The following is a 14,174-nucleotide window of genomic DNA, read 5'->3' as shown; positions in this document are numbered from 1 at the left end:
AGAGTGAAAATTTTGTTTCTTTGCTAAATGTTCTAAATACTTTAATTTCTTATTGTTCTCTTATTGCTAAATGTTAGGTTAACATTTCTAATACAATATTTTCAAAATTTTATATATTTATTTTAGTTTTCAACATTTGTTTAGAAAAGATTTCCATATCCAATTTTTCTCTCTCCCTGCCCCCATCCTCTAGACAGCAGGTAACTTAATATAGGTTACACACAAACACACACACACACACACACACACACACGCACACACATATATATGTATATATATATATATAAAACATTAAACATATTTCTGCATTAGTTGTGTTAGAAGAGAAGAATCAGAGCAAAAAGGAAAAACCTCAAAAAAGAAAAACAACAGCACCAAAAACAATAGAAATAGTATGGTCCAATCAGCGTCCATATTCCACAGTTCATTTTTTTTTCTGGATTTGGAAAGCCTTTTCCATCATGAGTCCTATGGAACTTTCTTGTACCATTGAATTGGTGAGAAGAATCTAGCCTATCACAGCTGATCAACACATAATGTTGATGATACTATGTACAATGTTTTGGTTCAGCTCATCTTACTCATCATCAAGTCATGCAAGTCCTTCCAGGTTTCTCTGAACTCCTCCTGTTCATCATTTCCTACAGCACAATAGTATTCCATTACATTCATCTACCACAACTCATTCAGCCATTCCCCAATTGATGGGCATCCCCTCAAATTCCAATTCCTTGCCACCACAAAAAGAGCAGTTATAAATAGTTTTGTACATGTGGGTCTTTATCCCTTTTCCATGATCTTTTTGGGAAAAGACACAAAAGTTGGTATTGCTGGGTCAAAGGGTATGCACATCTTTATAGACCTTTGGGCATAATTCCAAATTGCTCTCCATAATGGTTGGATCAGTTCACAGCTCCACCAACAATGCATTAGTGTTCCAATTTTTCCACAGCTTCTCCAACATTTATTCTTTTCCTTTTTTGTCATATTAGCCAATCTGATAGGTGTCAGGTGGTACCTCAGAGTTGTTTTAATTTGAATCTCTCTAATCAATAGTGATTTAGAACACTTTTTCATATGGGAATAGAGAGCTTTGTTTTCTTCATCAGAAAACTGCCTCTTCATATCCTTTGACCATTTCTCAATTGGGGAATGACATGGATTCTTATAAATTTGATTTAGTTCCCTAAATATTTTAGAAATGAGGCCTTTATCAGAAGTACTGGCCATAAAAATTGTTTCCCAGCTTTCTACGTCCCTTCTCATTTTGGATGCATTGCTTCTGCTTGTACAAAAACTTTTTAATTTAATGTAATCAAAATCATCCATTTTTGTACTTCATAATATTCTCTATCACTTGTTTGGTCATAAACTGCTCTCCTTTCCAAAGATCTGAAAGGGAGACATTCCTTATTCTGCTAATTTACCTATGGTATCACCTCTTATGTCTAAATCATCTATCCATTTTGACCTTATTTTAGAAAAAGGTGTCAGATGTTGGTCTATGCCTAATTTTTGCCATACTATCTTCCAGTTTTCCCAACAGTTTTTGTCAAAGACTGAATTTCTGTCCCAGAAGCTGGAGTTTATCAAACAGTACATCACTAATGTCACTATTCCATTGATCCTCCATTCTATTTCTAAGCCAGTACCAGATAGTTTTGATGACTGCAGCTTTATAGTAGAGCTTCAGATTTGGCACAGCTAAACCACCTTCCTGTACATTTTTTTCATTACTTCCCTTGATATTCTTGACTTTTTGTGTTTCCAGATGAATTTTGTTATTAATTTTTCTAGCTCTATAAAATAAATTTCAGGTAGTCTGATTGGTATGGCACTGAATAAGTAAATTAATTTAGGTAGGATTGTCATTTTCATCATGTTAGCTCGGCCTATCAATGATCAACTGATATCTTTCCAATTATTTAGATCTGATTTGATTTGTGTGAAAAGTGTTTGGTAATTATGTTCATAGAAGTCCTGGGTGTGTCTTGGGAAGTAGAGTCCCAAATATTTTAAATTATCTACCATTACTTTAAATGGAATTTCTCTTTCTATCTCTTGCTGCTGGACTTTGTTGGTCATGTATAGAAATGATGATAATTTACATGGATTGATTTTATATCCTGGTACTTTGGTGAAGTTGTTATTTGTTCCTAGTAATTTTTGAGTTGATTCTCAAGGATTCTCTAAGTGTACCATCATATCATCTGCAGAGTGACAGTTTTATTTCCTCCTCGTCTATTCTAATTCCTTTAATTCCTTTTTCTTTTTCTTTCTTTTTTTTTTGTTTTTTGCTAAAGCTAACATTTCTAATAGTATATTAGATAACAGAGGTGATGATGGACATCCCTGTTTCACCTCTGATCTTATTGGGAATACCTCTAACTTATATCCATTACATAAAATGCTTGCCAATGGTTTTCAGTAGATACTGCTTAATGTTTTAAGGAAATCTCCACCTATTCCTAAGCTCTCTAGTGTTTTTATTAGGAATGGGTGTTGTATGTTGTCAAAAGCTTTATCTGCATCTATTGAGATAATCAGATGATTTTGGTTAATTTTCTTATTGATGTAGTTGATTATGTTAATTTTTTTCCTAATGTTGAATCAGCCCTGCATTCCTAGTATACATCTCACTTTGTCACATGTATTATCCTAGTGATCACTTGATGTAATCTCCTTACTTATATCTTATTTAAGATTTTTGAATCAATATTCATTAGGGAAATTGGTCTATAATTTTCTTTCTCTGGTTTTGCTCTCCCTGGTTTGGTATCAACACAATATTTGTGTCATAAAACAAATTTGGTAGAACTTCTTCACCTATTTTTCCAAATAATTTGTATAATAATGGAATTCATTGTTCTTTCAGTGTTTGGTAGAATTCACCTGTAAACCCATCTGACCCTGGGGATTTTTTCTTAAGGAGTTCATTAATGGCTTGTTCAATTTATTTTTCTAATATGGGCTCATTTAAGGATTTTATTTCCTCTTCAGTTAACCTGGGCAGTTTGCATTTTTGTAAATATTTATTCATTTCATTTAGATTGTCAAATTTATTGGCATGCGGTTGGGCAAAATAATTCCTAATTATTGTTTTAATTTCAACTTCATTGGTGGTAAGATCACCCTTTTCATTTTTGATACTGGTAAATTGGTTTTCTTCTTTCTTTTTTTTAATCAAAATAATCATTGGTTTATCTACTTTATTGTTTTTTTAATAAAACCAGCTCTTAGTTTAATTGATTAATTTTATAGTTTTCTTGCTTTCAATTTTATTAATTTCTCCTTTAATGTTTAGGATTTATATTTTAGCATTTAATTGGGGATTTCTAATTTGTTCTTTTTCTAGCTTTTTAAGCTGCATGCCCAATTCATTGAACTCCTCTTTCTCTTTTTTATTCATGTAAGGGCTTAGAGCTCTAAAATTTCCCCTAAGCATTGCTTTGGCTGTATCCCATAAAGTTTGGTATGTTGTCTCATTTTTTTCATTCTCTTAGATAAAATTATTGATTGTTTCTACGATTTGTTGTTTGACCAACTCATTCTTTAGAATGAAATTATTTCATTTACAATTGATTTTCACTCTACCTTTATATGGCTCTTTATTACATGTAATTTTTATTGCATCATGATCTGAGAAGGATGCATTTACTATTTCTGCCTTTCTACATTTGATTATGATGTTTTTGTGCCCTAATACATGGTCAATTTTTGAAAATGTGCCATGTACTGCTGAGAAAAAGGTATATTCTTTTCTATCCCCATTCAGTTTTCTCCAGACATCTATCATGCCTAACTTTTCTAGTATTTTATTCACCTCTTTCAATTCTTTCTTATTTATTTTGTGGCTAGATTTATCTAATCCTCAGAGGGGAAGATTCAGATTCCTCACTAATATAGTATTACTGTCTAATTCCTCTTGTAACTCATTTGACTTCTCTAAGAATTTGGATGGTATACCACTTGGTGCATGCATGTTTAATATTGATATTACTTCATTACCTACAGTACCTTTTAGCAAAATGCAGTTTCTTTCCTTATCTCTTTTAATTAGATCTATTTTTGCCTTTGCTTTGTCTGAGATATGGATTGCTATCCCTGTTTTTTTTACTTTAGCTGAAGCACAATATGTCTTGCTCCAGCCTTTTGCCTTTACTCTGTGTGTATCTCTCTGCTTCAAATGTGTTTCTTGTAAACAGCATATTGTAGGATTCTCATTTTTAATCTACTCTGCAATTTGCTTCTGTTTTATGGCAGAGGTCATCCCATTCACATTCACCATTACTAACTGTTTATTCCCCTCCATTCTATTTACCCCCTTTATACTTTTCACCCTTTCTTTCACCCTATTCCTCCTCATCAATTTCTTGCTTCTTACCCCTGCCTCCCCCAATCTTCCCTCCCTTTTAACCACACCCCTCCCTTTTCTTTATCCTTTTCTCCCTTGCTTTTGCCCTCCCTTCTATCAGTCCCCCTTTTTGTCTTACCCTTTTACTTCCCTAAAGAATAAGCTAAGTTTCTTTATCCAAATAAACGTACATGTTTTTCCCTCATTGAATCAAATCTAGTGAGAGTAGGCTTGAAACAATGCTCACCCCTCCCTTCATTCCCCCTATTGTAAGAGATCTTTTTCTCCTCATCATATGATGTAATAATTCACCTCATTCCACCTCCCCTTTCCTCTTCTCCCCATAAATTCCCTTTTTAAGCCCTTAATTTTCTTTATATCATCACATCAAAGGCAGTTTAGATTTATACCCTCTGTGTATAATCCTTCTGTATGCCCAAATACATATACCATTCTCAATAGTTATAAGTATTATCTTCCTGTGTAGGGATGTAAACAGTTTAACCTTATTGAATAACTTGTTTTTTACCCTTGTTTAGCTTTTTAAACTTCTTTTGAGTCTTGAGTCTTGTATGTTAAGATCAAATTTTCTATTCAGTTCTGGTCTTTTCATCAGGAAACCTTGAAAGTCCCCAGTGTCATTGAATGCCCATCTTTTTTTTTGGTGCAGATGGGTTCACCACTGTCCTGCTGCACCACCAGTTTGTAGAGTCAGGATCCAAGGGCCTCAGTTGCTTAGCTGTGGCCCACAGCTTCCTGCTGACTTGTCCAGGCCCCCTCTGCGCTGTGCTGCACCTCCCTATTGCTCCAAAGAGACCAACCTTTCTTGAAGTCTTCTAAATTATCTCTGGTTGGAAGACTGTGTCTTACTGTCTCTTTCCAGGTTCTGCAGTTTCAAAATCTGTCTAGAGGCTTGATTTAATGTTCTTTTTGAGGGAATAGAAGGAGAGCTTAAGTGATTTGCTGGCTACTCTCAACCATCTTGGCTCTGACCCCTCTAATACAATATTAAATAATAGAGGTGATAGTGGGTATCCTTGATTCACCTCTGATTGTATTGGAAAGGCTTATAGGTTATCCCCATTACAGATAATGCTTGCTGATGGTCTTAGATAAATAGAACTTATCATTAAGTTCTCTATTCTTTTTTTTGTTTTGTTTTGTTTTTTGTTTTTTTTAGTGAGGCAATTGGGGTTAAGTGACTTGCCCAGGGTCACACAACTAGTAAGTGTTAAGTGTGTGAGGCCAGATTTGAACTCTGGTACTCCTGACTCCAGGACCGGTCCTCTATCCACTGCACCATCTAGCTGCCCCTTCTCTATTGTTTTTAATAGGAATGGGTGCTGTGTTTTGTCAAAGGCCTTTTCTCCATCTATTGAGATAACCGTATGATTTCTGTTGCTTTTGTTATTGATATGCTCAATTTTCCTATCATATTATTTATATTTTTACATCAATATTCATTACCAAAATTGGTCTATAATTTTTATTCACTGTTTTGTTTTTTCTTGGTTTGGCTATCAACACTATATTTATCTTGTAAAAGGAGCTTGGTAGGACTACTTCACTTTTTTTTTCCATATAATATATATAGTATTGGAATTAATTGTTCTTTAAACATTTTGAGAAAGAGAAATTCCATTTAAAGTAACTAGGGCCAAAACAAAATACTTGGAAGTCTACCTTCCAAGACAAACACAACAACTATATGACCATAACAAAAAACACTTTTGACAAAAATAAAATCAGAGCTAAATAATTCAAAAAATATTAATTGCTCATAGGTAGAGTCAACATAATAAAAATGACAATCCTACTTATGTTTATTTATTTATTTAGAGCTATAATCAAAAATATTTTATAGAGCTAATAAAAATCATAACAAAATTCATCTGGAAAAACAAAAGTTCAAGGATATCATTGGAAGCAATGAAAAAAATTACAAAGGAAGGTGGTCTAGCAGTACCAGATCTCAAACTGTACTATAAAGAGGTAATTATCAAAATAATCTGGTCCTGGCTGAGACATAGAGAGGTAGATCAGTGGAATAGAATAGATAGAAATAAAACTATAGTGAATGACTGTAGTAATCTAGTATATGATAAATCCAAAGATCCAAGCTTTTGGAACAAAAACACATTATTTAATAAAAACTACTTGGAAAACTGGAAAGCATTATGGCATAAATTAGGTATAGATCAACATCTCACATTGTATAGTAAAATAAGGTCAAACTGGATACCTGATTTACAAAAAAAGGATGATACCATGAAAAATTAGAGGAATATGGAATTGTCTGTCAGATTTATGGACAGGCAAAACATTTAGGACCAATGAATAAAGTTAAATGTAAAATAGATTATTTTGATTATATAAAATTAAAAATTCTTGCAAAAACAAAACTAATATAACCAAGATTACAAGGCCAGTAGAAAACTGGAAACGAATTTTTGAAACAATTATCTCTGATAACGGCCTAATTTCTCAAATATATAAAGAAATGCATCAAATTTTTAAAAGTACAAGTAATTTTTGAATAGGCAGTTTTCAGATAAAGAAATCAGAGAGCAATAATCATATGAAAAAATATTCTAGATCATTATTTTTGAGAGAAATGTAAATTAAAACAATTCTGAGGTATCACCTCACCCCTATTTGAATGGCAAATATAGCAAGAATGGAAAATATTAGTTCTTGGAGGGACTGTCAGAAAACTGGAATGCTAATCCGTTGTTGGAGGAGCTATGAAAAGATTCAAATATTCTGGTGATCAATTTGGAACCATGCCAAAAGAGCTATAGAATTGTGCATACCATTTGATCGGGCAATAGCACTACTTAGTTTATATCCCAAAGACATCTCCAAAAAGAGAAAAAGATCTATTTGTACAAAAATATTTATATCAGTTCCTTTTATGGTGGCTAACATTTGGAAATCAAAGCTATGCCCGTCAGTTTGGGAATGGCTAAAAAAAATGGTGGTATGTGATAGTAATGGGATATTTCTGTTCAGGAAGAAATGACAAACAGGATGACTTTAAAAAAGGTTGGAAAGGCATGTATGAAATGTATTGGGAAGTGAGTTGCACTAAGAGAACACTGTACACAGAGACAGCAATGTTGTTCGATAAAGAACTCAGAATGACTTGACTATTCTCAATAATACAATAATCCAAAACAATCAGAAAAGAATATTGATGAAATATAATATCCACTTCCCCCCCCAAAAAAAGAACTGATATTGATGGAAAAGACTGAAGACTGAATGCTAATTTTTCCATTCTTTCATTAAGTGACAAATATGAGGGTGTTTTGCATGATCATATATGTATAACCGATATCAGATTGTTTGCTGCCTCAGGAAGGGGGGAGGAGAGGGAAGGAAGGAGGGATAGCATTGGAACAGAAAAAAGTTAAATAAAAAAATGTTTAGCATGAATTTTTTTTTCATTTGAAGCAATTATTTTTGGTACCAAGGGACTGAGAAAGCAGAATGCTAACTACATATCCAGTCAGTAATTGTGTGTGTGTGTGTGACCAGAGGGCATGGAATATTGTATTCCAGAGGGCAAAGGAATTGGGTTTACAACCAAGAATCATCTACCCAGTAAAACTCAGTATTATCTTTCAGAAGCAAAAATGGGACTTTAATGAAAAACAAGACTTTCAGGTATTTGTGAGGAAAAGACCTGAACTGAATGGCAAATTTGACTTTCAAATACAAGACCCTAGAGAACCATAAAAATTTGGAGTTGGGGAACATACCTGGGGTCATGCAGTGGGTGACTGTTTTGTTTCTGAGGCTGGGTTTTGGCTGGGATCCCCCTGGGTTCAGGGTGGCTTCTTTGTCCACTGTGTCACCTAGGTGCCCCATAATGACATCTTTAGGGTTAAATTGAGGAATGAGAGGAATGCCCCGGGGCAGGGGGAAGGGCAGAAGTGAAATCCTTCATGAAAGAAACAGGAAAAGGCTTATGGTGTGGGGGAAGAGATGGGAGAGGAGCAGGGCAATAAATTAATTTTGCACTCATCAGAAAAGGCTCAAAGACCTTAAACTCATCAGAATTGCCTCAAGGAGGGATTAACACACACCCAACTGGGTGGAGTAATCTATTTTAAATTGGACAGTAAATGAGCCTAACACTTATCAGAAATGGCTCAAAGACCTCAATCTCATCAGAATTGGCTCAAGGAGGGAATAACATACACTCAATTGGGTGGAGTAATCTCTCTAACCCTGCAAGAAATAGGAGAGGAAAGAGATAAAGAGAGAGGGGCAAAAGAAGGAAGGGCAGAATGGGAGAGAGAATAGACAGAAGAAAATCCCTTTTGAAGAGGGATAGGATGAAAGAAGATGGATAATAGAATAAATATCATGGGGAAGGGAATAGGATGGAAAGAAAACAGTTAATAAGTAATAAGTAATCATGAAAAAGAGAAAAGGGGGAAAATTGTACAAAAATTATTTATAGCAACTCTTTGTGGTGGCTAAGGATTGAGAATCAGGGTAATGTCCATCAATTGAGGAATGATGGAAGAAGCTGTGGTATATGATTGTGTGGAATGGTATAGTGACAAATAGAATGATCCCAGAAAAATCTGGAAGGACTGATGAACTGATGTATAGTGAAGTGAGCAAAACTGGGAGGACAATGTGCATAATGACAGCAGTATTGTTCTGTGAGCAATTGTGAATGATTTATCTACTCTCTGCAATACAATGATCCAATACAATCCCAAGGGACTGATGATGAAGCTTACTATCCACCCCCATAGAAAGAACTGATAAAAAGAGCACTCGTGAATTGTACATATATAACCTGGTTGCAATCTTGTAGAGGAGGGAGGAAAGGGAGGGAGGGAGGGAGAGAGAAAAGTTTGGAATTCTAAACGTTGTGGAAATGAATGTTGAAAAGTACCCTTACATGTAACTGGAAAAAAAAAATAAAATAAATGTTTGTTGAAAGAGCAAAAAAAAAAAAAAGATAGGAAGAAACATTGTCAAGGGATATGAAAAAGCAGTTTATGATGAAGAAATTGAAGAAACCAAAGCAATTTATAGTCATATAAAATGCTCTGTCATTATTGATTAGGGAAACATAAATTAAAAAAGAAACCTTGAGATGTCAGTTTACACCTACTAAATTGGCTAAAATGATTGAAGGGGAAGCTATAAATATTGGAGGGGATGAAGAAAAATTGGGACACTAATTCACTATTGGTGGAACTATGAATGAGGGTTATGCCTTGACTTGTGTATCAAAAATGTGTAGTTCTTCAGGTGAACAGAGTATTGTTATTTGTCCTTTGTTCTCAAAGAGGACTACAATACCTGGGAGCTGATGTCATGACTTACAGTGAATTGGATTTAAGTGAGGCAGGGCTGTGACACTCTCTCCTCTGAAACCATATGCTTCCAATGGCAAAATATGGATTGGGACAACTGGAGAAGTTATAGTCTTTTGCAGGTCTCAGTTTGCCTGAGGCAATGTCCATTCAGTGATTGATGTTGAGTAAAAAGTGAAGCAAAGAATGACCTCTTCTCCACAGTCAAAGAAAAATAAATAAACAAACAAATAAATGAATGAATCCTGGGGGGTGGGATAGCCTCAGGGTTTCTGGCCAAAATAGAGATAATTGTACCCACTGTGAACCATCAACATGCCAAACAATGGCCAAAAGAATCTCGAGCTGGGACTTATTGTTGGCTAATTAATGAGAGCAAGAGTTAATTGGCTTTAAGTTGTGGTACTAAAAAGAAATCTAGCCAGTAAACCCCAAGACATATTGTGAAGTTTCAGCAATCAAGCATTTTCGTTTTGGCAGAGCAGCAGGTAAGGGTGTGATTTGTTATATGGACAGAGGGAGAGGGTGGAGGGAAAGAAGGGAAAAGGGAGTGGAGGGGAGCTGAGTTGCCCAACTGGAGCTGGCCAATTGGGTTTGCAATGGGACTGCTGTTAAAGAATGTTGAGTGTTGTTTGTCCTGAAAAGGGCCATGATACCAGGGAGGTGATGCTATGTTTTACAAGTGAATTGGATTTTAGTGAGTCAGGGTTATGCAAGGTCACCAACTTCACTTTCTCCTCTGGAGCCATCTGGGTCCAGTGGCAAGATATAGAAGAGGATAATTTGGAGATGGCCCAGGATGCAGTATAAAACCTTGGTCTTTTTAATAAAGGATAACAAAGTAAAACAGGGTCATAGTGAAATCTTTCAGGAGAAGATAAAAATACCCTCCTGGGTTAAAAATACCTCTCTCTTATATTGAGTCCTAGAGAGAATAACACTTTTCCTTGTGCAATTTATATCTCAGAGCCTCTTCAATGGACATACTTCTTGATGTGTGTGTGTGTGTGTGTGTGTGCATGCGCGCACACGCACACATATATGTTTTGGTTTTGTTTTTTTGCTTTTGTTTTTTTGCAGGGCAATGAGGGTTAAGTGACTTGCCCAAGGTCACACAGCTAGTAAGTGCCAAGTGTCTGATTTGAACTAAGATCCTTCTGAATCCAGGGCCTGTGCTTTATCCACTGCGCCATCTAGCTGCCCCACATATGTGTTTATATATGTTTGGGTAAATTATTTTGGTCTTGTTGCTTCTGTTGCTGCTTTCTGGAACATTTCACATTTGTTCCATTCTTCATGAATTCAAACCATACTTCTAAGAATGTCATTGATCCAGTATATTTATGTTTTATAGCACAGTACTGGACCAGAAATCAGTCAAATTTGGGCCCAGACCCTTACTATCTATATGATATTAGGTAAGTAACTAAACATGTCAGTTTTCTCATCTGAAAAATAGGTACCATAATAGTACCTACCTCCCTGGATCATTATGAGGATAAAATGAAATATTAGTAAAATGTAAAGCACTATATAATTGCAACTATTATTTTCTTCCCTCTGGGGACAAGGATAATAAATCTACACTTCCTTCCATAAAATATCACCGCAAAAACTTGATACCTGTTATAACTTCTCTTTTTTGTCCAAGCCAACTCTATCTTTAAGTTAAGCATGCTTAATTCCTTTATCTGATTGTGATGGCATGATTTTGAGTATCTATCATCTTGATTATTTTTTTCTGGATGATATACAAGTTGATAGTGTTCTTCCTAAAACATGGTATGTCAAACTGAATGAGATACCTGAATGTGATCTAATAAAAGCACAATGAAAAAAGGCTTTCACCTCACCCCTGTAATTGTACACAGGATGGCTGCATAAATGCAATTTAAGATTGCATTAAATTATCTGGGATTAATATTGAGTTTGCTAGCTAAAAAAAAAAATACTATTTTCCCCCACATAAAATATTCTTAATGGGTGTATACATTGGAGGAAATTTTTTATTTATGTCCTTTTTTTTCTTTGTTTTTGGTCCTGTATGATATGATTATGGATTTGAGTCAGATTAAACTCTGAGGATGGAGTATGAAGGATACCTAACCCCGCCCCCCCCAATAGCTAGCCTCTTGCTTTGCCTAAAAGTTAATTGCTTGTCAAATTCTCACTGTCTCCTTTAAATTTTATTGTTGAGATAATGGACTTGGGACAGTTCTGTAAACTTTGGGGATGGGGTCTGGGAGATATCCAGTCCCCCAGTAAGTTTTATTACTTGTCACAGTTCTACCAATTAGCACTATTTACTTTAGTTTTGCTTAATTCCCACATGCCAGCTACACCTTAGTTTATGGCCTGTAATAAAAAAAACTCCCTTCTCACATGTCAGAATCCCAGTCCTTGTAATGATAAATTTCAGTCAGATAAGGGAGTGATTTCTGCCTCCCTCTTTCTTTGACATTCCTCAGACTTGTACCTCTTCCCCTTTTCCCGTTTGTTCTTGGACATATCTCCATACATGGATCACGAGATGGGTACGCACCTTGGATGAGGCAGGATTGGATGTTAGATTGTGAGCTCATCCACCCTAGGTGTACGTGGGGACAGTCCTTATCAAGATTACTATAAAAACCTAGAGGATTGGGCATATCTTTGCAAGACTTCAATGTGTAATTGGGTTTTGCCCGTCCTCATGAGGATGTAATAAATCTGTCTCTGCTTGACTTGGTGGTCTCCTCAAGTTATTTGGATAAACTGAAGCAGTGTGTCCCAAACAGTCCTGATTTGTGATTTCATTGGCACAAGGAGGTCTGGACAAGGAACTTTTCTTTCGATTTTGCTATAACTATAGTCTTACAACAAAGGTTTGAGGGAAATGAAAGTTGAAGTAAATGGGGAGGAAAATTAGAAGACAGATTTCAACCCTGTTTGAATACTGTTAATAGTAATGGATGGAACACCTAGATTTGATGGAGCTGCATTATCATCCAAAAGGATTTTATGAGACCCTGAATTAACAGGAGCAAAATTCCCTTTGACTAAAATTCCAAACTGAACCCAGATAGCTAATGAATAAGTCCCTATTTACTAACTTGTTTCCCCAAGATAGTAAACAAACCAAAATGTCCCTTTTGGCTAAACTTCAACTGATAAGTTCCCATTCAAAATCTTCTTTCCCCAAGAGAGTAAATAGATCTTATTGTTCTCCTTAGCAAATATCTAGGCATGCTTGTTCTTGATAAACCCTTCCTGTGTCTTTAAGTTGTCTGTTATAGCATTTGCTTTAGGTTAATTTATATGATGCTAATGAAACTGACATTACCCTGTAACCAGTAAGCAAAGAAAATTTATATAACATCAGAAAGAGGAAGTCTTTGGGCAGCTAGGTGGCATATTGGATAAAGCACGGGTCCTGCATTCAGGAGGACCTGAGTTCAAATCCAACATCAGACACTTGATACATACTAGCTGTGTGACCCTGGGGAGGTCACTTAACCCTTATTGTCTTGCAAAAAAAGCAAAAACAAAGAAAAGAAAGAGGGAGTCTTTGAGCTCCCTTGGAAGGGTTCTCCAATATGAATCATACTTGCTTCTTCTTGGGACAAAATAAACTGGTACTATGTATTTTCCTGTCTGCCTCGGATCTGGTTTTTCATGTAGGCAAAATTATAAAAATAAATAATTTCTCTGATCTGCTTTTTTTTTTGCAGGAGACATTATAAAAATAATTTCTCTTGATATGATCTGGTTTTATCCTGTAGGAGGCATTATATTTTCTGATATCTTTTGCTTTGTTTTGTATTTTTTGTAGGAGACAGGAAAAATACAATAATTGACACCACCAAAATGGCCTCTAACCATTCTGCAACACTGCTCTCAGATGACAACCCAATAAAATTATCCCTGTTTTTAAAACTATCATGGAATCTTGAGTGGTTTTAACACATGTATGGGGGACAAGGTTGGATGAGAGTTCTCAGTGCTGTATTTGCCTCTACTGAGTCAAATTCTCTTAAAAAAAAATAATCCACAAACAAAAACAATGAGACATTCTACTATTTTAACTTTTTAGTCAATTAAATGTAAAGATGTGAAATATGTATATTATATAGATGTATTTTAGTATTTATATAGGCATATACAGCACCTCTTTGCAAACAATTGACTAAAATTCAAGAGTACAAATTCCCATTGTTTTTGTTTTATATGATTTTTGTGTATCTGTTTTTAAACATGTGCATACATACACACATTTAGATACATATATACATTTACACATTTATAGCACACATATGATATACATATATACACAGCATGTGCATGCAGAGTTATTCTCATATATATTTTGTAGAGGTAAGAAAGTAGATGTATGGGTTCCTAGCAATCATTGTCTACCTGGTCATATTTTTTTTCTATAGTGATGCTATGATATTGCTAATTTGTTATTATCCTTCTGATATCTTGAAAATCCTCAA

Source organism: Dromiciops gliroides, chromosome 3, assembly GCF_019393635.1.
Source record: "Dromiciops gliroides isolate mDroGli1 chromosome 3, mDroGli1.pri, whole genome shotgun sequence".
Taxonomy (NCBI): domain Eukaryota; kingdom Metazoa; phylum Chordata; class Mammalia; order Microbiotheria; family Microbiotheriidae; genus Dromiciops; species Dromiciops gliroides.
Note: the sequence above shows the minus strand (reverse complement) of the source record.